This window comes from Triticum urartu, chromosome 1A (genome assembly GCF_056163025.1).
Source record: "Triticum urartu cultivar PI428250 chromosome 1A, HENAU_Tu73, whole genome shotgun sequence".
Classification (NCBI taxonomy): domain Eukaryota; kingdom Viridiplantae; phylum Streptophyta; class Magnoliopsida; order Poales; family Poaceae; genus Triticum; species Triticum urartu.
The window spans coordinates 341,263,528-341,287,076 of NC_141873.1; the positions used below are offsets into that span (position 1 = coordinate 341,263,528).

Sequence of the window (23,549 nt, forward strand, 5' to 3'; positions counted from 1 at the left end):
CACACTCCTGCTTTGCATATTGAATGCCTTACCCGCCACAATCTTCCCGGCCTTCTGGATCTCATGGAGGGTGTCCTCGGCTTCAATGCAGGGCGCCTCCGCACTCTTACGAGCCTTGGCAAGTTCGGCCTCTTGAGCCGACACATTGTGCTCCAAGGTCTCGCACTTCCTCACCGCGTCCTGGAGCTCCTGTTGGACTTTGTTGACCTGGTCCTTGAGCCTCTTATGGGTGGCCTGCTCCTTGACAGCCTTCCCTTCGGCTTCGACCAGGGCCGCTTTTAGGGCCACGACCTCGGTCGCCGCCTCCGTTGACATCATGGTATATCGGTCATTGCATATCATTTTCTCCTTTTTCGAATCCATAACAGGTTATTACTTACCTTGTTTTTCCTGGAGCTACCTCTTCACCTGGCCCAGCTCCTCCTCGGCCTCCGCCAGTTTCTACTTCAGTCCAGAGACTTCGGCAGTATGAGAGGCCGCGGCCAACAACGACGCCTACGCATACATTTCAGACAAATTCAGTTAGTCTCCTGCAATAGGAGATTGATCCTCTGTCCGTTTTTTCTTTTCCAACACCGGACAGTGTCTCAGGGGCTACTATCTATATTGGGATTTTCTCCTTTTTTGCGATGCTTACCTCAAAACCTGTTAACAGGCTGCTGCAGGCTTCGGTTAGTCCGCTCTTGGCGGACTGAACCCTTTCAATTACAGTGCCCATAAGGACACCATGCTCATCCACAATGGAAGCGCCTCGCAGCGCTTCCAGCAGATTATCCGGTGCCCCTGGTTGGATAGGGGTCACCGGGGGAACAGCCATCCCCCTTCTTCTGAAGGAGGTCACGTGCCAGATTCCGGAGCAGCCTCGGTCTCCGGAATTGAGTCCGGTTGAGGGTCGAACTGAGTACGGCCCTTGTCGGTGTCAAAACCTGCGGATCTCGGGTATGGGGTCCCGAACTATGTGTCTAGGCCAGATGGTAACAAGAGGCAAGGGACACGAAGTTTTACCCAGGTTCGGGCCCTCTCCATTGAGGTAAAACCCTACGTCCTGCTTGATTAATATTGATGATATGGGTAGTACAAGAGTAGATCTACCACGAGATCGGAGAGGCTAAACCCTAGAAGCTAGCCTATGGTATGATTGTTGTTGTGTACGTTGTCCTACGGACTAAAACCCTCCAGTTTATATAGACACCGAAGAGGGTTAGGGTTACACAAAGTCGGTTACAATGGTAGGAGATCTGCATATCTGTATCGCCAAGCTTGCCTTCCACGCCAAGGAAAGTCCCTTCCGGACACGGGACGAAGTCTTCAATCTTGTATCTTCATAGTCCAGGAGTCCGGATGAAGGTATAGTCCGGCCATCCGGACATCCCCTAATCTAGGACTCCCTCTGTAGCCCCTGAACCAGGCTTCAATGACGACGAGTCCGGTGCGCGGATTGTCTTCAGCATTGCAAGGCGGGTTCTCCTCCAAGTACTTCATAGAAGATTTTGAACACAAAGATAGTGTCCGGCTCTGCAAAATAACTTTCCACATATTGCCATAGAGAGAATAATATTTACACAAATCTAATCTGCTGACGTATTCCGTAGTCTGACACACCACGGCCAAGCCTTTATCCGAGTCATTTTATTATCCCACCTCAGTGCGTCATGCGAGGTGGTTTCCTTGGCACGTCTTGTTAAAGCAGAGATCGTGTCCCCTTATTCTGGGATTCTCATCAATACGGGCGTGGGTAACCCAACCGCTTCTAGGACTCCTAGATTATAGGCAAGTCCAAATGGACATGGAGAGGACGCTTGATATTCACCCTCTTTATAAAGGGGACAAGGCTTTTATTTTTCCCTCCCGTGCTCAATCGAATCCTTCCCCCACCTCAAGCTCAAACGCCCGAAGTTCAGGTCAGGTGCTCCGAACCTTCAGTCATGTCCGGATCTAGCCTTCAAGGCCGATGGATGCCTTCCTCCGTCACGGAAGAAGACATCAAAAAGTTGAGGGAGGCCAGATATCTGACCGCCAATATTTTGCATCGGCTGCCTCCCCGAGGGCAGGTCGTCCCCACCCATGAACCCAATGAGAATGTCGTGTTCGTCTCCCACTTCCTCCGAGGTCTAGGCCTTGCTCTGGATCCTTTCGTCAGGGGTTTGATGTTTTATTACGGGCTAGACTTCCATGATCTAGCTCCGGACTCCTTTCTTCATATCACGACATTTATTGTTGTGTGCGAGGCCTTCCTCCGGGTTACCCCTCACTTTGGCCTATGGCTCAAGACCTTTGAAGTAAAGCCGAAGATGATCGAGGGGGAACATGCAGCGTGTGGAGGTGCCTCAATACGCAAGATGACGGGAGCTCCGTGGCCCAAAGGTTCCATCCTAGAGGTGTCTGAATGTGGCAACAGGAGTGGTTCTACATCACGGCTCCTAGAAGTGCCAAGTGGGCGGCCGCCCCTGTTTTCCGCTTGGGCCCTCCATCACAACTGATGTCATGGATCAGCAGAGGTCTGAGATGGGGTCCAGCAAAGGACGTGCCTATACTACAAAGCCGCATTCGAGATCTCTTCAATGGAGATTTTAGTTTGGTTGCGGTAATACAAGTTATGCTGGTTCGTCAAGTCCAGCCTTGCAAACGCCGGCCTCTTCGCCTGTGGGAGTTTAATCCCGAGGGACCGCGTGTCATTCAAAATTTTCTCGGCCTGACGCACGAGGAGATGTACAAGTCATTCTTCGGACCTCAGGTGGAGTGTCCGGAAATCACCGAGGACATGGGCCTGAGTAGTAACCGCGCCGCCGAACAGGTAAGGCATCTTCCGGCCGAACATACTATCTTTCACTTGTTACGAAGTTATTTCTGAGAGTTCGCTTTTTGACCAGGACTAGCTAACAAAGGCGAAGTTGATTCGGTGTTCGGCCCCCCTCCCCGAGGGTTTGGAAAATCCGGTATTGGAAAAGATGCTCCAGACCGCACCTTGCCCGGAGCCCTTGAAGGAAGATACAATGGAGGATAATACGGGTGGATGCGGGCCCCCAACGCTGCCCACTCTAACCGAGGGAGCGAGCATCTCCATGAAGGAAGATGACCAGAAGAGGAAAAGGACTGCGCCCGGGGATTCGGAAGCCGAAGCTTCCAAGCGGGAGAAGAAGTCTCCCACAGAGGGTCCTACCTTGGGGGGCGCTGTTGCCGCACAAAGTCCGCGGGGGGGTCAATTCTCCCGCGAGTCGTAAGTGACCCGAAATACTTTAATAGTACAGATATGCCTTCTTTTTCTTCTGAGAGAATAACCACCGCATATATTTTTGCAGTTCAGGCCTTAGCCCCTCTCAAATGAGCTCGTCTTCGGGGGACCTTCTTCCAGAGATGATGGACAGCGAAACACCTCCTCCAGACTCCTCCGCTCCGGAAGCGGGCGACCCTGAAGTGTCGTCGCGGAGGGCCTCTCCGAGTCCGGTGAGGCCGGAAGATAATCCCATTGACCCCCGAAGCTCCCAGTGTCCGGCTCCCGAAGAGAGCAGACAAAAGTGTCCGACACCGTCTAGTGTGCAATCAAATGTTCTGAGGGAGTTGGTGGGGCGAGCGTCCATCTCAGATGAACACCGTGTGCTGATGAATACAGTGATGGAGAGAATATCATCCACCGAAAGCGGATTGCATGAAGCTTTTATGAGTCTACTAACTGGCTTTGAGGTACGTAAAAGAATGTATGATAGTCCTGCACATGCTAGGTGTGCCCTGTGTAGATAGTAGCCCCTGAGACTCTGGTTGTCATCGGAAACAACGACGAACAGAGGATCATATTCCCAGGTAATAACCATACTGCCTTTATGTGCAGGTGATGGAAGCTCCGGTGGCTAGCCCGACTAGCGAGTTTGCCCATTTAGAACGGCAGTTGGATGCGGCAGACGCCGACATCGAGCTTGTTAACAAAAGGCTTGACGAGGCATAGGGTAAGTGTCATTATCTGGTAAACGCCACAGTAGGAAGAGCAGCATGATGCCAGCATCTTTAATATGTTGTGACTGCAGATGGAGCTGCCACTGTTGAAGCCTTGCGGGCAGAACTTGCCCGAGCCAAGGAACAAGCGAGGTTGGGTAATGCGGCTACTTTGAAGGCGGCCGAAGAGTTGCAAGCCGAGAAGGCCGCGCATGGCGAGAGCCGAGACAACATGGCCAAGATGGCCATAGAATTAAAAGCCGCTGACGACCGTTGCCGGGTTCTTGAAAAGGAAAACCAAGCGAAGGCATTGGACCTTGAGAAGGCTGCTGCGACGAAAAAAGACCTCCGCTCTGGTATGAGGGCAAAGAAGGAGGAGCTGCGGGAAGCCGGGGATATTGTAGCTGGGAAATCCTTTATGTTGTGGAGGAAGTTCGGAGATCCACGGTATGCCCCTCTCGATCGGCTGTGGAGTTCGGATGATGTGTATATGGATTTGGCGGGCGAGCGCTGCCGATGCGGCCGAGTACTTCCAGGGTCAGACAGACCATGAAGTAGACCAGTTATTTTGGAGGCAATTCCATTCTCCCGAGCGTCCACTTTAATTAACCGACCAATTAGCCGAATGGGCCGAACTAAATAGGTTGTCCGGACTCTCCATGAGGTCTGTTGTGGATCAGCTATGGCCGGAGAGGTCAAAACCGAACAGCTATTTCAGCTTGGTGCAGCAGTTCCTTGACGTGGTGCCGCGCATTAATGCGATGAAGAGGTCGGCGTGCATAGAGGACGCACAGATGGCCTTCGCCCATGTTAAAGCATACTGGGCGGAGATGGATGCTACCACTGTCGCAGCACGGGATTCGGCCATAGGTCGAAGGGCTGCTGAGCACTACTTTGAAGAAGTTCTTGAGGGTGCTCGTTTGATAGACACCCAGTGCTCAAAAAATATTATGTTTGAGTGATATGTAATCTCATTGTAAGCGAAATGCTTTTTATAAATTATATAAGGCTATTTTTATACTTTTGCCTGAAAGTAATATGATGCCTCCTAGGCGGCCGTTTATGTATACATGTGTATAACCTGAAAGATTGCAGTCGTCGGCTTCAACCCCCACGCATATAATGCGGAGGTGCTCGCAAAAACACGCGTTCACACTTAACCCAACGTCTTGGTCCTATTAAGGAGGTGATAGCGGAGCGAGCGAGGCAACCGGACTATAATGCTTTAGCACTTTCACTTAGCCATAGGAGTTTGACAGTGGGGCTACTAGATAGCCCCTGGTGGCTCCGCACTCTCCCGATTCCGGGGTGCGTACATGCCTGGCCGGAAAATGGCCCTTCGTTAAGGCGGAGGAATTCTAACATTCCCACAGGTCATCGAGTGGTTGACCTGTCTCACGCTATATCATGACAGTCCGTTTTTGGCTTTCTCTACTGAGGTGCTCGTCCGGATGAACCAGGGCACAATCACAGTAGTTCTCCTGGTGCTACCTTAGCCGGTAAAGCGGAACGTAAGGCACCAAAATGCAGGATCCGGGCAAACCCAACATTTGACCAAAGACAATGATTCGGAGCTGATGCATATAGGCCAAACTCGCGACGCCGAACACTCCCTAAGGTATTCGGTCTTTGTGGTATAAACCGGGCCTAAATAATGGCCTTTGTAAGAAGCCCCTTGTGTCCAGGTACGTGCATTGTTCTGGCGTGGCCACATGCCAAGACGTCAGCATCCTTCTCAACGGTGGATATGTATCAACAAGAGACAGTAAAAAAGGTTTACGCAGGGTCTTAATCTAAAAAGAATCCTTGGAGCGGGTCCCTGCTGCACGTCTGTGCCTGTGTCTCCGTTGGGCCGTATCCTGGACAGGTGTAGCACGATGATCGTCTGTAAAAGAGAGGAAGTTTAAGTAAAAAAGTTGTCGTGCAAAAAGATAGTTTTTAAAGAAACCATGTATAATTCAAGATGATAAGAAATTGCCACTCGTCTGCACGTGTTGAGCCCCTTGTATTGACAAATAGGGGTGTGACCATTTATTCGGTATAAGTAGCGGCGCCGGACTCGATTAGTTGTATCTGAGGTCTTGACGACCTATTGGATGCTTTCGCTTGTCTAGGCGCCTTTAGTGTGTGGCTGCCAAGGCAGCCTCACTCTCTTCAGCGCGCAGAGATCGCTTGATATTTCCGTGCACTGTGATGATGCCACATGGACCGCGCATCTTGAGTGTGAGGGAGGCGTAGTGTGGTATTGCATTAAAGCAAGCAAAAGCTTCGCGTCCGAGCAGTGCTTGATAGCCACTTTGAAACGGAGCGATGTGGAAAGTTAAATGCTCGCGACGGAAATTATCGTGTGAGCCAAATATAACTTGTAGTAGGAGGGAGCCCGTACAACGAGCCCCTGGGCCTGGCGTTACTCCTTTAAAGGTAGTATTGCTATGGCGAATTTGTGTTGGGTCTAACCCCATCCCGCGGATTGTATCCTGATATATTAGGTTTAGGCTGCTGCCGCCGTCCATCAAGACTCTTGTGAAGTGATATCCGCCAATTACTGGGTCTAATACCAGGGCAGCCCATCTTGCGTGTCGGATACTTGCTGAGTAATCGCGATGGTCGAAAGTGATCGGTTGAGATGACCAGTGGTAGGACTTCGTGGTTACAGGCACTTGGGTATATTTTCCTGGAAGTGCCGCGTTGTTTTTTCCCTTGATTACGTGTAACCCGTTTACTGTTTTGACTTCTGGTGGAAATTTCTTTTGTTCCCCCGTGTCTTGCTTGGGGGGGCTCGTCCTCGTCTTCACTTGGTGTATCCTCCCCCTTGTGTACGGCGTCGAGCTTGCCGGACTGCTTGAAGACCCAACATTTTCTATGGGTATGATTAGCAGGTTTACCAGGGGTACTATGAATCTGACATACTTGGTCCAGAATTTTGTTGAGGCTGGACAATTCATCCCTGGTGCCTTTAGGGGGCGGCTTTTGACCTGGCCGAGAGCTTTTGAATCCGGCATTTACTGCCGTGCCCTTCGTGCTGTCTTCTTTATTCCGGCATTTGTTATTGCTGTTGCGCCGTGATTTCCCATTTCCATCTCTAACTTCAGATGTACTAGGGTCGTTGGTGCTGCATCTGGCTAGCCAGCTGTCTTCACCCGCGCAAAAGCGGGTCATGAGGTTTGTTAATGCGGCCATCGTTCTCGACTTATTTTGGCCGAGGTGTCTGGCGAGCCATTCGTCACAGACGCTATGCTTGAAAGCTGCCAAGGCTTCGGCGTCCAGACAGTCGACAATCTAGTTCTTTTTTAGTAAGAAACCTGTTCCAAATCTTTCGGGCTGACTCTCCGGGCTGTTGAGTTATATGACTCAAATCGTCCGCATCCAGAGGTCGGACATAAGTCCCTTGAAAATTTGACCGAAAGGCATCTTTGAGCTCTTCGAGCCATATGGATATGAAGGATGTAGTCCACAATCCAGACCCCAGGGTCTGTTGTTCCATCGTACGCCTCTATGTTTACGGGCTTGAATCCCTCTAGAAATTCGTGGTCCAGCACCTCATCGGTGAAACATAAGGGGTGTGCAGCACCCCTGTAGCTGGTGTACCACGTTGTTCGGATGTTTGTTGTGTTGCATTGTATGCTGGGGCGCGCTTGCGTGGTCCATAGATGGATCTTGTTGCGCCGTCCTTTGGGTGCGAGGCCTCGCATGGGTCGCATATTGTATTGTGAGCAGCGTTGTATGCCGCTCTGTGTTGGTAGAGGGTTCGTCTATCTGACCAGGTGGCTGCTTTGATATTTGGTTGTGGGGGTTCTGAGGCCTCCTCATCGAATTCCGGTAGCAGCTTTCGCTTTAGGTAGCTTTTGGAGGGGCGATTGTCGCCGTACCTTGCTGCAGTGTTGAGTATTTTACTCCATCTGATTTGGAGTGTGTCTTGCGCGGCCTTGAGCCTTTGCTTCTGCTTTTTCAGACTCCTCGCGGTGGCAACAAGCCTTTTACGGGCAGTCTGCTGCTCCGGGTGTCTGTCCGGCGTTATGTCGTCCGGACCATTATCCTTGATAGGATTTGTTTGTTCGGTTTGATTATCCGGAGTGCTGGGTCTGCGTTATCGCTATTTACGTCGAGGCGGGAATTGGGGCGGTGCTTGCGTCGCCTCTTTGACTATTTTTTGAGGGAACAAGCCTTCGGTGCGTCCTTCCGCTCCTCGTCGTCATCTTTTGGTGCGTCCACCATGTATACGTCATATGACGAGGTGGCATTCCAGGGCCCAATAGGCGCTGGTTCTTCATCGTCTCCTTCATCGGCGTCCATACTGTCGATGTCTTCGGAGTCGAAGTCGAGCATCTCGGTTAAATTGTCAACAGTGGCTACAAAGTGGGTGGTGGGTGGGCTTTGAATTTCTTCGTCGTCCGCATCCAAACCTTGCTGACCGTAGTCCGGCCAGGGCTCTCCTGATAAAGAGAGAGACTTTAGTGATTTTATAATATCGCCAAAGGGCGAGTGCTGAAAGATATCCGCGGTAGCAAACTCCATGATCGGCGCCTGATCGGATTCGACCGGCAGAGGCGCGAATGGTTCAGAGTCCAGAGAGGAGTCCGGCTCCTTGGAATCATGAGTCTCGCAGAGTGCGGGGCTGGTGTTCGGCTCGATCGCCATTAGGATCGCAGCCCCCGAGGCGGCGTCCAACCACCCATCCTCGATCGGCGCGGTTGCCTCCGAATTAAGGGTCGAAGCCGATGCGGGTGCGGCCTTCAGGGCACTGTTAGGCGGCAGAGCTAGATCATGCTCGTCGTGGCAGTGCGGCGCGCCCGGCAGTGGCTTGAATCCGTCGAAGATCAAGTCCCCACGGATGTCAGCCGTGTAGTTTAAACTTCCAAATCTGACCTGACGGCCAGGGGCATAGCTTTCGATCTGCTCCAGATGGCCAAGTGAATTGGCCCGCAGTGCAAAGCCGTCGAAGACGGAGATTTGTCCGGGGAGACAAGTTTCACCCTGGACCGCGTCACTATCGATGATCGTAGGAGCCATCAAGCCTGATGGCGACGACACAGAGGAACTCTCAATGAAAGCACCAACATCGTTGTCAAAACAAGCGGATCTCGGGTAGGGGGTCTCGAACTGTGCATCTAGGCCGGATGGTAACATGAGGCAAGGGACACAAAGTTTTACCCAGGTTCGGGCCCTCTCGATGGAGGTAAAACCCTACGTCCTACTTGATTAATATTGATGATATGGGTAGTACAAGAGTAGATCTACCACGAGATCGGAGGGCTAAACCCTAGAAGCTAGCCTATGGTATGATTGTTGTTGTGTACGTTGTCCTACGGACTAAAACCCTCCGGTTTATATAGACACCGGAGAGGGTTAGTGTTACACAAAGTCGGTTACAATGGTAGGAGATCTGCATATCCGTATCGCCAAGCTTGCCTTCCACGCCAAGGAAAGTCCCTTCCGGACTCGGGACGAAGTCTTCAATCTTGTATCTTCATAGTCCAGGAGTCCGGCTGAAGGTATAGTCCGGCCATCCGGACACCCCCTAATCCAGGACTCCCTCAGCACTCCCCACCAGTATCCATGGGGATTGATTCCCCTTGGTGTCCGACGACGGGGATTTCGCCTTCTGGCGCCTCCTAAGCCTCTCCCCCGCCTGGAACAGTCCTTCGGGACAGCACCTCCGCATCATCCTTGGCCTTGGGGGAGTGAGCGGCTGGCGGTGAATTGCTGGCCATTGCCTTGGAATCCAGTGAGCCTCCTGACGAGGATCGCGGGGAGCTGTTGTGGGCCGGACTACAATAAACATAACCAATCATCTAAATGCAGTGAGGAGGAGAAACTTTATGGGGGGATACAAGTCTTAGTACTTACGATGCGGCCCGAGGCTTAGCGTGATGGCGTCTCTCCAGACTACTGTCGACGTCCCATGCAGAGTTATCCACGAGGGAGCCCTTCCCCTTCTTGGGCGCCTCCGCCTCCAGAGTTGTGGAGGCCGCCATCTTCTTCCTCCCCCCATCAGGGGGAGAGTCGCTTTCCTCCTCCTCATCCTCATCGTCTTTGGCGGCAGGGGAACGGGTCTTGTCTTCGGACATCACGTCCAAAGTGCCCTTCCGGTGGGGGCCACTCCGGACCCCCTTGACCTTCTTCTCTGGTGCCTTATAAGGCGCCGGCTCCAGCATCTTCACTAAACGCAGGATGACTGGTTCTCCAGGCAGGGGAGCCGGACACCGGATCTGCTTCGCCTTCTTCAACCAGTACTGTAAAAGCAATGATAATAAAAGCTTAGATATCACCCTTGAAACAAGCAAGTAGGGGATGTGTTGAAAATAACATACCTCATTGGGGAGGTGATTTATGTCATGACCACGGTCCGAATCTGTGGCCGGCGATACCTCGTTGCCTTTCAAGAGCAACTTCGAGGCATCTTCGTGAGCTATTTTGAAGAGCCTTTCCAAGGTGCGGTGCTTTTTCGGGTTCAAATCCCATAGAGGGCGGCTTCGGCTCTGGCAGGGGAGGATCCGGCGCACTAGCAGCACTTGGATTACATCGACAAGCTTGATGTCCCTATCGATCATGCTTTGGATGCGCGTTTGCAGCGCAATCAGCTCGTCTGACGAACACCAGTTCAGGCTCTTCTCGACCCAGGAGGTGAGTCGCATGGGAGCGCCGGAGTTGAACGCGGCAGCCGCGGCCCAGGTGGCACCGCGGGGTTCAATGATGTAGAACCATTGTTTCTGCCATTCCATAACAAACTCCACGATGTGCCTTTTGGCCACGAGACATTGGTGAGATTGCTCACCATGGTGCCCCGCACTCTGCATGCTGTCCATCCACCACCTTGGGCTTCACGTTAAAGGTTTTGAGCCATAGCCCGAAGTGGGGTTGGATGCGGAGGAAGGCCTCGCACATGACGAAGAACGCCGAGATATTGAGGAAGGAGTTCGGGGATAGATCGTGGAAGTCTATCCCATAGTAGAACATTATCCCGCGGACGAAGGGGTGGAGTGGAAACCCTAGCCCGCAGTGGAAATGGGGGAGGAACACTGCCCTCTCGTCGGTCTTCGGCATCGGAATGATTTTTCCTTGGTCTGGAAGACGGTTGGCGATTTCCTTCGCCAGGTACCCAGCCGCCCGAAGCTCGGCGATGTCCTCTTCCTTGACGGAGGAAGCCATCCACTTGCCTTGCCCTCCGGATCCGGACATGGTTGAGTGCTTTCTTGAGTGGGAAACAGATGAGAACTTGGGCGCTGGAGCTCAAGAGTGGAAAGGCAGGAAGAAGGCGTGGGGGAAGAAGGAGGAATCTTGTCTCCTTATATGGGCAGTGAATATTGAACGCCACCCCACTCGCCTCAAAATTTGCCTGCTCCCAAGGGCTTTATAAACGAAACGGTTGGGTTACCCACACTCGTATTGATGAGAATCCCGTAATAAGGGGACACGATCTCTGCTTTGACAAGACGTGACAATGGCAACCGCGTCTCGAGCGGCAGACAAAAAACGGTTTGAAAATTATGACCGGAGGGACGTGATGTCATGTTGTAAAAGTTGTCAGCGGATTGGACTCGTGTCTTATTATATTCTCTCTACGGTTGTGTGTGGTGTGTGTTACAGGTCCGGACACGGTCAATTCGTCCGAAGACTATTTTGGAGTTCGGGAGGAGGAACCCGCCTTACAATGCCGAAGACAGAACTACGCGCTGGATACCTTGTCATTGAAGCCAGGTTCAGGGGCTACTGAGGGAGTCCTGGACTAAGGGGTCCTCAGGCGTCCGTCCTGTTGGCCATGGGCCGGACTGATGGGCTGTGAAGATACGAAGACCGAAGACTGTACCCGTGTCCGGATAGGACTCTCCTTGGCATGGAAGGCAAGCTTGGCGACGGAATATATAGATTCCCTCCTTTGTAACCGACCTTATGTAACCCTAGATCCTCCTGGTGTCTATATAAACCGGAGGAGTTAGTCCGGATAGGGGAAATTCATTATCATAGCCATACAAGCTAGACCTCTACGGTTTAGCCATTACGATCTCTAGGTAGATCAACTCTTGTAATACTCATATTCATCAATATCAATCAAGAAGGACGTAGGGTATTACCTCCATAGAGAGGGCCCGAACCTGGGTAAACAGCGTGTCCCTTGTGTCCTGTTACCATCGACCTTAGATGCATAGTTCGGGACCCCCTACCCGAGATCTGCCGGTTTTGACACCCACAGCGCCGCTCTAAGTCACGCCGTAGTAAAGACAGCAACACCGGCACAAGAGAAGATAACACTCCGGAAGGCGCCGAAGACAACGAAGACCCCGTTGACGCAGCTACTGAATAGGATGAACGGGATGATGGGTAGGATAGCCCTGGTAAACTGGCCACACACGAAGACTCGGAGGACAGTAATTATCTTTCACTCTCCGAGGATGAGGCGAGCCTTGGCACTGAGAATTTTATCGTGCCTGAGGAACCTCTTGAGCAGGAGCGCTTCAAGCACCAGGTAATAGCCACTGCAAGGAGCCTAAAAAAGAAGCAGCGGCAACTTCAAGCTGACCAAGATCTGCTCAACGACAAATGGACCGATGTCCTAGCAACCGAAGAATATGGCCTCAAGCGCCCAGCCAAAAGCTACCCGAAGCACAAATTGCTACCTCAGTTCGACGACGTGGCGCCGGAACACATACCACCATCGCACAATGCGGCTGACCGACCACCACGTGGTCGGGATAAAACGACAACTCAAGCCGAATACCAGCCCGCCCCGCGTCATTGCAAAGGCAGAGGTAAACCAGCTCACGGTCATACATATGACCTTCGGCAGGACCTGTACAATAAAGCAGGACATACCAGATCGATCTACGGATCAGGACGACATGCCCCGACACGCGGTGACGGCCATCTATTCGGATGTGACAAACCTAGTCATGCGCGGGCTGAAAGCCACAGACGGACACCATCAGAGCTACGTCGCAATACGACCCGATATAGAGGCGCCGCACACCCCCATTGCTTCACCGACGAAGTCATGGAACATGAATTCCCAGAAGGGTTCAAACCCGTGAGTATAGAATCATACGATGGAACCACAAACCCCGCGGTATGGATCGAAGACTTCATTCTCCACATTCATATGGCCCGCGGCGATGACCTTCATGCCATTAAATACCTCCCCCTAAAACTCAAAGGACCAGCCCGGCATTGGTTGAACAGCCTGCCCGAAAATTCCATCGGCGGCTGGGAGTGTCGGTGTCAAAACCGGTGGATCTCGGGTAGGGGGTCCCGAACTGTGCGTCTAGGATCGATGGTAACAGGAGATGGGGGACACGATGTTTACCCAGGTTCGTTCCCTCTCTATGGAGGTAATACCCTACTTCCTGCTTGATTGATCTTGATGAATATGAGTATTACAAGAGTTGATCTACCATGAGATCGTATGGCTAAACCCTAGAAGCCTAGCCTATGTGGGTATGGTAATGAGTATCTGTGTTGTCCATTTCCGGACTATCCCCTTCGTTTATATAGACACCGAGGGGATCTAGGGTTTACATGGAGTCGGTTACATAAGAAGGAATCTTCGGTCGCCAAGCTTGCCTTCCACGCCAAGTAGAGTCCAATCCGGACACGATATGGTCTTCGATCTTCACAGCCCATCAGTCCGGCCCATGGATAACAGGTCGTACGCCCAAGGACCCCTTTGTCCAGGACTCCCTCGGTATCCCCAGAACCTGGCTTCAATGACGAGGAGTCCAGCGCGCAGATTTGTCTTTGGCATTGCAAGGCGGGTTTCCACCTTCCGAATTCCGGAATAGTCTTCGGACAAAGTAAGTATATCCGCACTTGTGTACATAATTGCAGAGAATATAATATCCCACGAGCCCAACTTGTTGACAACTGTTCACGACGTCGTATCATGCTTGCCTAGTTACTATTTCCAACCGTCGCCTAGCGAGCCGCCCCATGTCTCGGGCACGGTTTTACTGGCACGTCTCGTCAAGGCAGAGATCGTGTCCCTTTATTTACGAGATTTTCATTAATGCAGGCGTGGGTAACCCAACCGTCCCCCGGGTACAACTCCTTGGTGATAGGTAAGTTCAGAGACCCCGGGGGAGATGCCCAGTATTCGGGGCCTTTATATAGAGACCCAGTCTCGTCTTCTCCCCTTGCGCTTGCTCCTTCCTCAACCCCAGCCACCCCAAGTTCCAACTCTCAGGTTCCAATCGCCACCAGCCCTAGTCATGTCTCGATCCAACCATCAGGGCCGGTGGGTGGCTTCTTCTGTCACAGAGGAGGATATTGCCAAGCTCCGCATAGCGACGTATCTGACCTCGGAAATCTTTCATCGGCTTCCGGCACAAGGGCAAGTCATACCGACCCCGAGATCTGGCGAGAGGGTAGTATTTGTATCCCACTTCCTTCACGGGCTAGGGTTCGCGCTTAACCCCTTCGTCTGGGGGCTCATGTTATGGGCTAGATTTTCACGATCTGGCCCCGGACTCTGTTCTCCTCATATCGACATTTATTGTCATGTGTGAGGCCTTACTCCGGACTCCTCCGCACTTTGGTTTGTGGCTCAAGACCTTTGGTGTGAGGCCGCAGGTGGCAGAGGAGGAGCACGCAGAGTGCGGCAGCGTCATAATAGGCAAGCTGGCCGGCGTGGTTTGGCACGAAGGCTCTTTCGCCAAATCTCCCGACCTATGGCAGCAGGGGTGGTTTTATATCAACGAGCCACGGGGCTCCAAGTGGGCGGCTACACCTGCGTTCCGACCCGGTCCTCCAATTCAGCTCGCTTCATGGGTCAATAAGGGATTGGACTGGGGATCCGTCGATGAAGTGCAGACTCTGCAAAGTCGCATCCGAAGCCTTACCGAGAAGGGCATCGATCTTGTAAACGTCGTTCAAGTAATGCTAGTCCGCCGGATCCTGCCATGTCAGTGGCGGCCTCTTCATATGTGGGAGTTTAACCCAGAAGGGCGGCGGACACTACATCACTTCTTCGGCACTACGCATGAAGGAATGTGGAAATTATATTTCGGGGAACGAGAGTAATGGCCGGACACCACCGAAAACGTTGCTCTTGACTGCAATCATCCGGACACTTCGGTAAGTACTCGATATCCGAGCACCTTCCATTCAGGCATCTCTTAACAAGATACTGAACAATCTGTCCCTGTACAGGATTGGATAAAGAAAGAGGTCCTAATCTGGTGTCCGGCGCCTCTTCCCGAAGGCCCTGCGACCGCCCTGTCGACGAGAATGCTGATGTCGACACCGTACCAGGTGGCTATGTTTGGGGAAACCGAAATTCTTTTGCCCAAGGGTAAGAGTGCAGAGGGGGCCCTCCAGTGCCGTCATCGAGCGGCTTGGGCCGGACGAGCAAGGCTGCCAAAGAGCTTGATGACGAGGACGAACCTTGAGGCAAACCGTAAGCGAGGCTGGGGTACTTTAAACGCACCTCATTCTTTTCCTATTAGTGAAGTAATCATCTGATATATGTTCGTCCACGCAGATTAATGCCTAGTGCTTCTCAATCGTCCTCCTCCTCGGGAGATCTTCTTCCAGAGATGATGGAGAGTGACACGCCTTCTCCGGCCTCATCGCCCAATAGGGGGGATGATACTGAGGTATCGTCCCGAAGGGCTCCTCCCGAACACCAAGTAGTACAAGAAACGAAGAAGGCGTTACCCGAAGGCGGTGCCTCTGGTACTCGGGGTTCCGGGATGAAGACTGGCGTCCCCAAACCGTCCAATTTACAGCCGGAGATGATTCTGGAGGCAAGTAAGCGGGATCCTTCACAGGAATGCCATACTCCGGCGGCGGTTTCCGAAGACCTAGGAGCACCGAAAATGCTGACGGGCTTGCTACGACGAGCATACATTTCAGAAGAGCACCGTACCTTGAAGGCTATGGTGGTCAAAAGGGTTCTATCCGCGAAGAGTGGATTGAATGAGGCCTTCATGAGCCTTCTAAGAGGTTTTGAGGTTTGTGATGTAGCTTTGTCAATTGAATTTTATTGACAGAATGCACCTGTTGTATATGCAGTAGCCCCTGAGACTCGGATTGTCTTCCGAAGGAAGCGATCGGAGGATCAAAGAGATATGCTTAGGTATTAACCTTGGGTTAATTTGAAATACAGGCTGGTTCCCCTCCTGTGGCTATCCGAAATACGGATGTCACATCCCTGCTTTTAGTCATGCATTAGGATTGGATGAACTTGTGCATCATGTTAAAATTTCTTTTAAACTTGAAATGGGGGCTAATCAACCCCAACACCCCCCTGAAAATGCTAAATTCCAACAATTGGAATTTCAATGAACCCAAAATGCCCTTCATAAAAGCCCACCATTTTTGGTTCTGGTTTAAACCTCTGCCAAAAATGGTCTTGCAATTTATGGAGCCATTCTGGATTTTTAAACAAGCCATAAGTATTTGAATTTGGGCATTTTAAATGCTATAAATATTTTAAAGTGCTCAAATAATATTGGAAGCATTTTTAGGCAGTTGAGAATATTCTCAAATGTGCCTCTGAATAATTCCAGGATTTTTGGAAATGGAATGGTATTTTAATCATTTCAATACACAGAGCAGAGCAAATAAAAAAGAGAAAACAAAAAGGAACAGAGGACTTACCTGGAAGCCCACCTAGTAGGCCCACCTACTGGCCCAGCCCACCTCCTGTGCCAGCGAGCTGCTTGCACTCGCCAGCACAGGTAAGCAGCTGCTCGTCGGCGAGCACAGAATGCGTGCCATGCAGCTTCCTACCGCCTCACCGCTCCCCTCGTCGAGCTGTCGACATGGGACGAACCCCCTCTCTCTCCCCGACCTCGCGGACACTCACTCTCCCCTCTGGCTCCTCTCTCTCGCCCTCCCCGACGACGCCCGAGCCGTCACCGTCGCCGCCGCTCGTCGTAGCCACGTCCAACGCTGTCCCCAAGCCGCGCCACTGTGTCTAGCAGCGTCGCCGTCGTCGACAACGTCGACTAGTCAAGCCGCACGACGCCGGAGCCCCTGCAACGTCGCCGTCGCCGTCATCTTCAACCTCGGGCCGCCCGAGATCGCCGTCGCCATTCCGACCGCACCGAGCCTTCCCTGAGCACGCTGACCATCTCTGCGGCTACCCAGTGAGCTACTGCTCCTCCCCCTTCTCTCCGCTTCGTCGCTAGAGCTCTGTAGCCGCCGTGCCTCTTTCGTCCGAACGCACCGCCGCCTGAGCTCGTCGCCGACGTAGCTCCGGCCGCTTAGCGGTCCCGCTGGCATGTCTAGCGTGCTCACCGCATCGTGTAGATGTTGTAGGTGCTAGCGCCACGCCGCCTAGGCCACTGCAGCCACACGCACGAGCTGACCTGAGCTTCGGCCTCTGCCAAGCTCGTCGCCGGCGATGCTCCGGCCACTCCCCGGCCAAGCCATCACCACGGCTGGATGCGGGCGAGCACCAGCTGCCCGTAGCTGCTCTCCAGCAGCAAATGGTGGCCTGTGGGCAAATCCCGCAGCATGCCACCGCGTCTGGCCTCGCCGGCGGCTAAACGTCGGCAGGCACTGACCGCTGACCGGCGAGGTTTGACCCTGCCGAGTCAGGTTGACTTCCCCCTCTCTCTCACTAACATGCGGGCCCCGCCCGACTAGTTACTCTGTTAGTGCTAACTAACTAGGTCAGTTTAATTAGTATAGCCACTGACTAGTGGGCCCTGCCCAGTTAATTAGACTAACTAAACGTAGTTAGTGCACAGAGTCACTGACCAGTGGGCCCCACTAGTCAGGTTTGACTGGCCCCTGGCGCCTTTGACTCGCTGACGTCACAGTGACGCAGTGCTGACGCGATTATCTAATTTCTGGATTTATTCTTATATAGGAAATTCCAGAAAATAGCCTAAACTTCTAAAAAATCATAGAAAATCAACCATAGCTCCAAATCAAACAAATTATATATGAAAAATGATCAGAAAAATTCAATCTATCCATCTGTTATGGTTTCGTGCATGAAAAAACACTTTAACCTTGCTGTTTAGGTGAAACAAGCTAATACACTTATTATGCATAAGAACTTTAACTTTCGTTTGAATGTTTGATTCAAATGAACCCATTTCAACTTGTTTCACATTGCATTAGGCAGGACACATCATTTTTCCATGCCATAGCATGCATCATATTGTTGCATATTGCCATGTGTTGATTATGTTCTATGTGTCCTTCGTGGTAGGTTCTGCCTCCGAGGATATCTCCGAGTATCCAACTGAAGGGCAGTACCCTACTACCACTCCATCAGGCAAGCAGCCCCATTGGTCATATCGATACAAACCCATGTTCTCGCGTCTGCTCTCATTTACTGCATTAAGACAACAATGTTTCAAATTGTTGTGTGTTGCGGTAGTTGAACCCTTATCCTCTGCATGACCTGTCATTGCCATAGTAACTAGATGAAACCCACTAGCATGTGTAGGAGTTGATTGAGCCATGTATGTGTTTCCTACCTTGCTATGCCTGCTATGCTTAGAGTTGTGTCAGGTCCGGTTCATCTGGGTGATGGGCTAGAGTGAAATGATTATGTCGGTAATGTGAGGGATGTGTTGAACATGATTTGGTAAAGGTATCGATGAGAGGCCATGTAGGAGTACATGGTGGGTTGTTTCATTGAGGCCATCCATAAGAACTGAGATCTATATGTGTGATTTAAGATTCAGTTACTACCATACATTGGGCCCGAAACCAATGGACCCTCTCAGCTTCTTAATCAACCTAGTACTTTGTCCAGGAGTTGCAATTAGTTTCTGGTGTTTGTAGGTTATGTGTTGGCGGCCGTGCATAGCGCTCACCCTAGGGGCGGGCTATGTTGCGGTAGATACAATGTGGCCGGGTATGCCAGGCGCCCGTTTGGCGTCTCGGGACCCTGTTCACATCGTTCGGGGCCGTATGTGGAAACCTCGGCCGGACTCCCTGCGGATGGAACCTGGATAGGCGATAAACCTGGACTAGAGACTTGAGTGTTTAGGTAGGCCGTGTGCGACACCCTCGTTGGGCTTCCGCTTGAAGGTTGCCGAGTACATGTCGTGTAAACGGCGGTAAGTGGTGAGAGCGTGTATGAAGAAGTACACCCCTGCAGGGTTAACATCATCTATTCGAATAGCCGCGTCCGCGGTAAGGGACTACTTGGTTGCCTATACAGTTCATAGACAAGTTAATGGCTACTACTAAAAGACTCAAGATAAGTGTGAGTACCGAGGATGGCCCTATCGTTGGTTGACGAGGGAGGATCCCTGGTAGAGTATTGTGTTGGTGATTAGTGGACTCGTGTGCGAAAACAATTTTACTAGTGGTGTCTCATAGGATAGCTTTGCCAAGGGTCAAAGCTGGCTTGCTGCAATAACTCCACCACCTTGTTGAGAATGAGCATGTATAGTAGGTTTTGATGTAAGACTTGCTGAGTACCTTTGTACTCATGTTTGCTTAATTACTGTTTTCAGACGACAACACCGCCCCTCCGATGTGTTTTATGTAGATCTCAACGTCGATGAGTGACTTGCCACCCAGGTGGTGATCCTGGCCATGGAGGGCCCTATGTAGATAGACAGGCTTCGAGAAGCCTTCTTTATTTCTAGTGTCCGTACTCAGACTATTTGCTTCCGCATGTGATTGTATGCTTGTATGACTTGAGTGTCGGGTCATGTGACCCCTACTTGTATGAACATGTTATGTATGGATCTCTGGAGCCTTTAAATAAAGTACTTGAGTTGTAGAGTTTTGTTGTGATGCCTTGTTGTATTGGACATATCGAGCATATTGTGTATATGATTGAAATGCTTGGTATGTGTGGGATCCGACAATCTAGTTGTTTATCCTTGGCAGCCTCTCTTATGGGGAAATTTAGTCTAGTGCTCCTTGATCCATAGTAGTCCGCTATAGCCCGGTTCACCGGAGTCCTGCTAGCCCAGCACTACTGCTCAGGACACTTGACTGGCCGGCATGTGTTTCACTTTGTTCCTATGTCTGTCCCTTCGGGGAAATGTCACGCGGTGACTTCCGGAGTCCTGCCTAGCCTGCTACAGCCCGGGTTCCCCGGAGTCTTGTTAGCCCAGTGCTACAGCCCGGATTCACACGCTGATGACCGACATTCTCGATGTGATTCATGTATGCCTGTGCCCATAGGTCTGCGCCGCTTTGGGTTCACGACTAGCCATGTCGGCCCAGGTTCTCTGTCATATGGATGCTAGTGACACTATCATATACGTGAGCCAAAAGGTGCAAACGGTCCCGGGACATGGTAAGGCGAAACTCATGGGGATACCGTGCGTGAGGCCGCAATGTGATATGAGGTGTTACCGGCTAGATCGATGTGACTTGGAATCGGGGTCCTGACAGCGTTGGCATCAGAGCCGGACTGCCTGTAGGTTCGTTGAGCCAAACTGGTCAATGTCGAGTCGAGAAATGCTTTAGTTATATGTAGGGGAATTGATTGTGGGAGGGAACGTAAGGCTCTTTTACTCCTTTACCTTATGCCCTCTGATCTGAGTCATTCTCTTCTCATTCAACGTGGGTTAAGGACTAGGCTCTCTTCTTCTATCAGGTTCACGTGTTACTAATCCGTAGTAGCTTATAGGATTGTTGCTACCAGCCACAGTACAGTTTCTACTACTTTTAGTATGTTGCCAGTTGAATCAGAACCTTGATATGATGTTGTTGAGTGGTATTGCAAACTGTTGTGGATGTCTGAAATCTTTTTCTGAGCATTTACAGCCGTTATGCTGTCCGATTTCCCCTAGAAAATTCTAATGCCTTTGCATTATTCTATGCTTTCAGATGGCCACCCATTCGCAGAACCAAGTGGTTCGTCTGACCCGGTGCCTCGATGTGCCCGGCCACATGGCCATGTTGGTTCGAGTGATGGTTGAGTCAGGCTATCAGTGGTATCCGGAATATACCGTCGAGGAGCAGTTCAGAGATTTCAACCAGAGCCAGTACCTATGTACCGTCAGGATATATCCCTCTTATCCTGGAGCCACTGAGCCCCTTCACTGTTCCTATGGACTCGGGGTCACTATTGAGATGTCTGTGCGGGATGCAGCCTATTCAATGATGACTATCATTCGAGCCAGGACTGCCTTGCTACAGAACACCGATTTCCGTTACATGCTAGCCTCCCTTCCTGGAGCACAGGGGTACTATCAGGCTTTGTACTACGATTCTTCACATGAGGAGTCACTACTCCGCACCACTGCCGAGATGCTCGAGGATAAGGACCGCGAAAATCGGGCCTTGCGTATGGAGCTTTTCCACACTCGTTCTGATCATTGGGCCACTTTGACTCGGTTTGCACCTGCGGTGCAGGCAGGATACATGGACATGAGGGACTTGTACCCTGTACGGTCTGGATTGCCAGATTGTATGGAGTGGCGCGATGTAGGAGCCATCACCCCTCCTCGTGGTCCCCGTCTGCCCCCACCTGTGGGACCAAGGCCACATCCGAGTCCCTATGGTCCGCAGGGTCCGCAGGACCGTCTGTTCCCAGATGATCATGTTCCACTTCCAGGCTTTGGTGGCGACTTCTATGAGTATTACTACGGAGCCATCTGAGCTAGTAGTAGTTTCACTAGTATTGTAGTAGTTGTATTCTCCACAGTCCTGTGTGACCATGGGATACAACTTGGTGTGTATCACGCTCCGGAGGTGTAGAAAAATAATGTATAGGAGCTTGGAATGCCTTCGATGAGATGTAATGTGTTTCACGTAGTTGTACTCTAGCCTGGGCTTGTAGTAAACTATGTACGGTGTGTATGACCAATGGTATATATATGGCAGTTTCTATATTACCATGTCGTGCAATGAACATCTTAGCATTCCATGTTATCCATTACATTATGCACTTCTTTGCTAAGTTTGTGCCATCCTTATCTAAACGGTTATCTTGTTTTCCCCTAGGATGGTCAACACCCGCAGCAACCCTGCTGCCCCGGCGCAAGGAGAATCCAGTGCAGCTAGGGGTGAAAATCTGCCTCACCCGCCTTCTCTGGCCGAAGTTATGCTGGAGGCGGAAAGAAACAAGCGTGAGACTAACCGCTTGTTGGAGCGGATTGAGCAGAACACTGCAAGCCATCAGCGAAATGACATGGTGTCAATCAATGACTTTATCAAGTTGTACCCACCAAAGTTTAATCATTCCGTTGAGCCCCTCGACGCGGATGACTAGCACCGCAGCATCACACACAAGCTACATTCTGCCAACGTATCCGAAGCTGATAAGGTTACCTATGCTGCCTATCACCTTGAGGGCCCTGCTAGCCTTTGGTGGGAAAACTTTGAGGATATGCACCCGGTCGGCCAAATCACTACTTGGGCTGAATTCAGTGAGGCTTTCTGTGAGCATCACATCCCGGAAGGTCTCATAGATCGCAAGAGGGAAGAGTTCTTGTTATCGCACTGCTAGAAGGAGGGCGCGAGAGGGCCGGGCGGGGGCCTTTTGCCCACGGCCGGGTAAGATGGAAGGGATTTCCTTCTTAATTCTTGCTTAATTAGATTGATACATCTCCTCTCTTTATATAGAGAGGTTTACTTGACTCCCAAGCAAGGCTTACTTGACCCCTAAGCAAGCGACCTTATCTCTAATTAACCCTAAGACTAACGGGCTATACCGCCAGCCCAGGACATTAGGCCCATTACGTACTCTAACACTACACCCCACCTGGACATGCAGCTTGTCCTCGAGCTGCAGCCTAACCAGCTTATAACCATGACTCGACGCAACACAGATCTAACACCTAAAAACAAGCCTTTTACATCTCGGCTTGTTTTATTACTCTCAACCTGAAATGGACCGGGATGATTTATTTCGGACCTCTTAATAAAAAGTGGATACCATCCACACGTCAGACGTGCACGCGTACAGCCACCTGGATCCCATGGACACCATCTGGAGAAAAGGAGTGCATGTGTATGGCCACCTGGAAGTGGTCGCAAGAGCGACCAGCAGAGGCGCCCTCGCGGCGGCCGGTGGCGGAATGCAATGGTGCTACGCGATGCGCTCTTGTCGGTGACACCATGCCTTCTCCCTGCTGGATGACTGTTGGTCGGCACCGCACATAGAAGAGTGGAGGGTTGTCGATGGACAATGGCGAGGAGGGGTGCGCCTCCCCAACCGCCGATGTCACAGACTTTGAGGGCGTTGTCCGTGGGGAAAACAACGCGACGAAGGCCGCCTGGTGCGGTGGCTGCCAAGGCAACCATGGCGGCGCGGGGGTAGCGATGGGCGCTGGAGGCGCCGCAGGAGCCGGCCCCGGCCACTGCGGGGCAGCGGTGGGCGACAGCTGCAGCTGGGGCAGTAGCGTCCTAGCGAATGCCGCGGAGTCCCCTGGATGCGGCAAGTACCATGGCAGGGCCGGCAGCCCGGCGGTGGCGGCCAGCGGCAGGGGCGGCGGCGGCCCGTAGGGGCTGGCCAGGTACAGCCGGATCCCCTGGACGGCTATGACGAGGTCGTTGAGGACCCCGGGGATCTCCTCTGGGGTGTAGACGGCGGACGGTGGTGCGGTGGAGGGCGCCGACATCTGGGCGGTGGCGGCGCCGGAGGATGCGACCAGCGGCGCGGACGGGGAGGGCAGTGGCGCGGTGTAGATGGCCAGCGGCGTGGTGCTGACGGTCGGCAGCGGAAGCAACGGGGTGGGAGGCGACGAAGACAT

At 51.9% G+C, this 23,549-nt stretch overlaps 1 pseudogene; it reads right to left on the bottom strand.

Annotated features, from left to right (window-relative positions):
- Nucleotides 1-441: 441 nt before the first annotated feature.
- On the bottom strand, nt 442-23,549 carry LOC147991141 (uncharacterized; annotated as a pseudogene).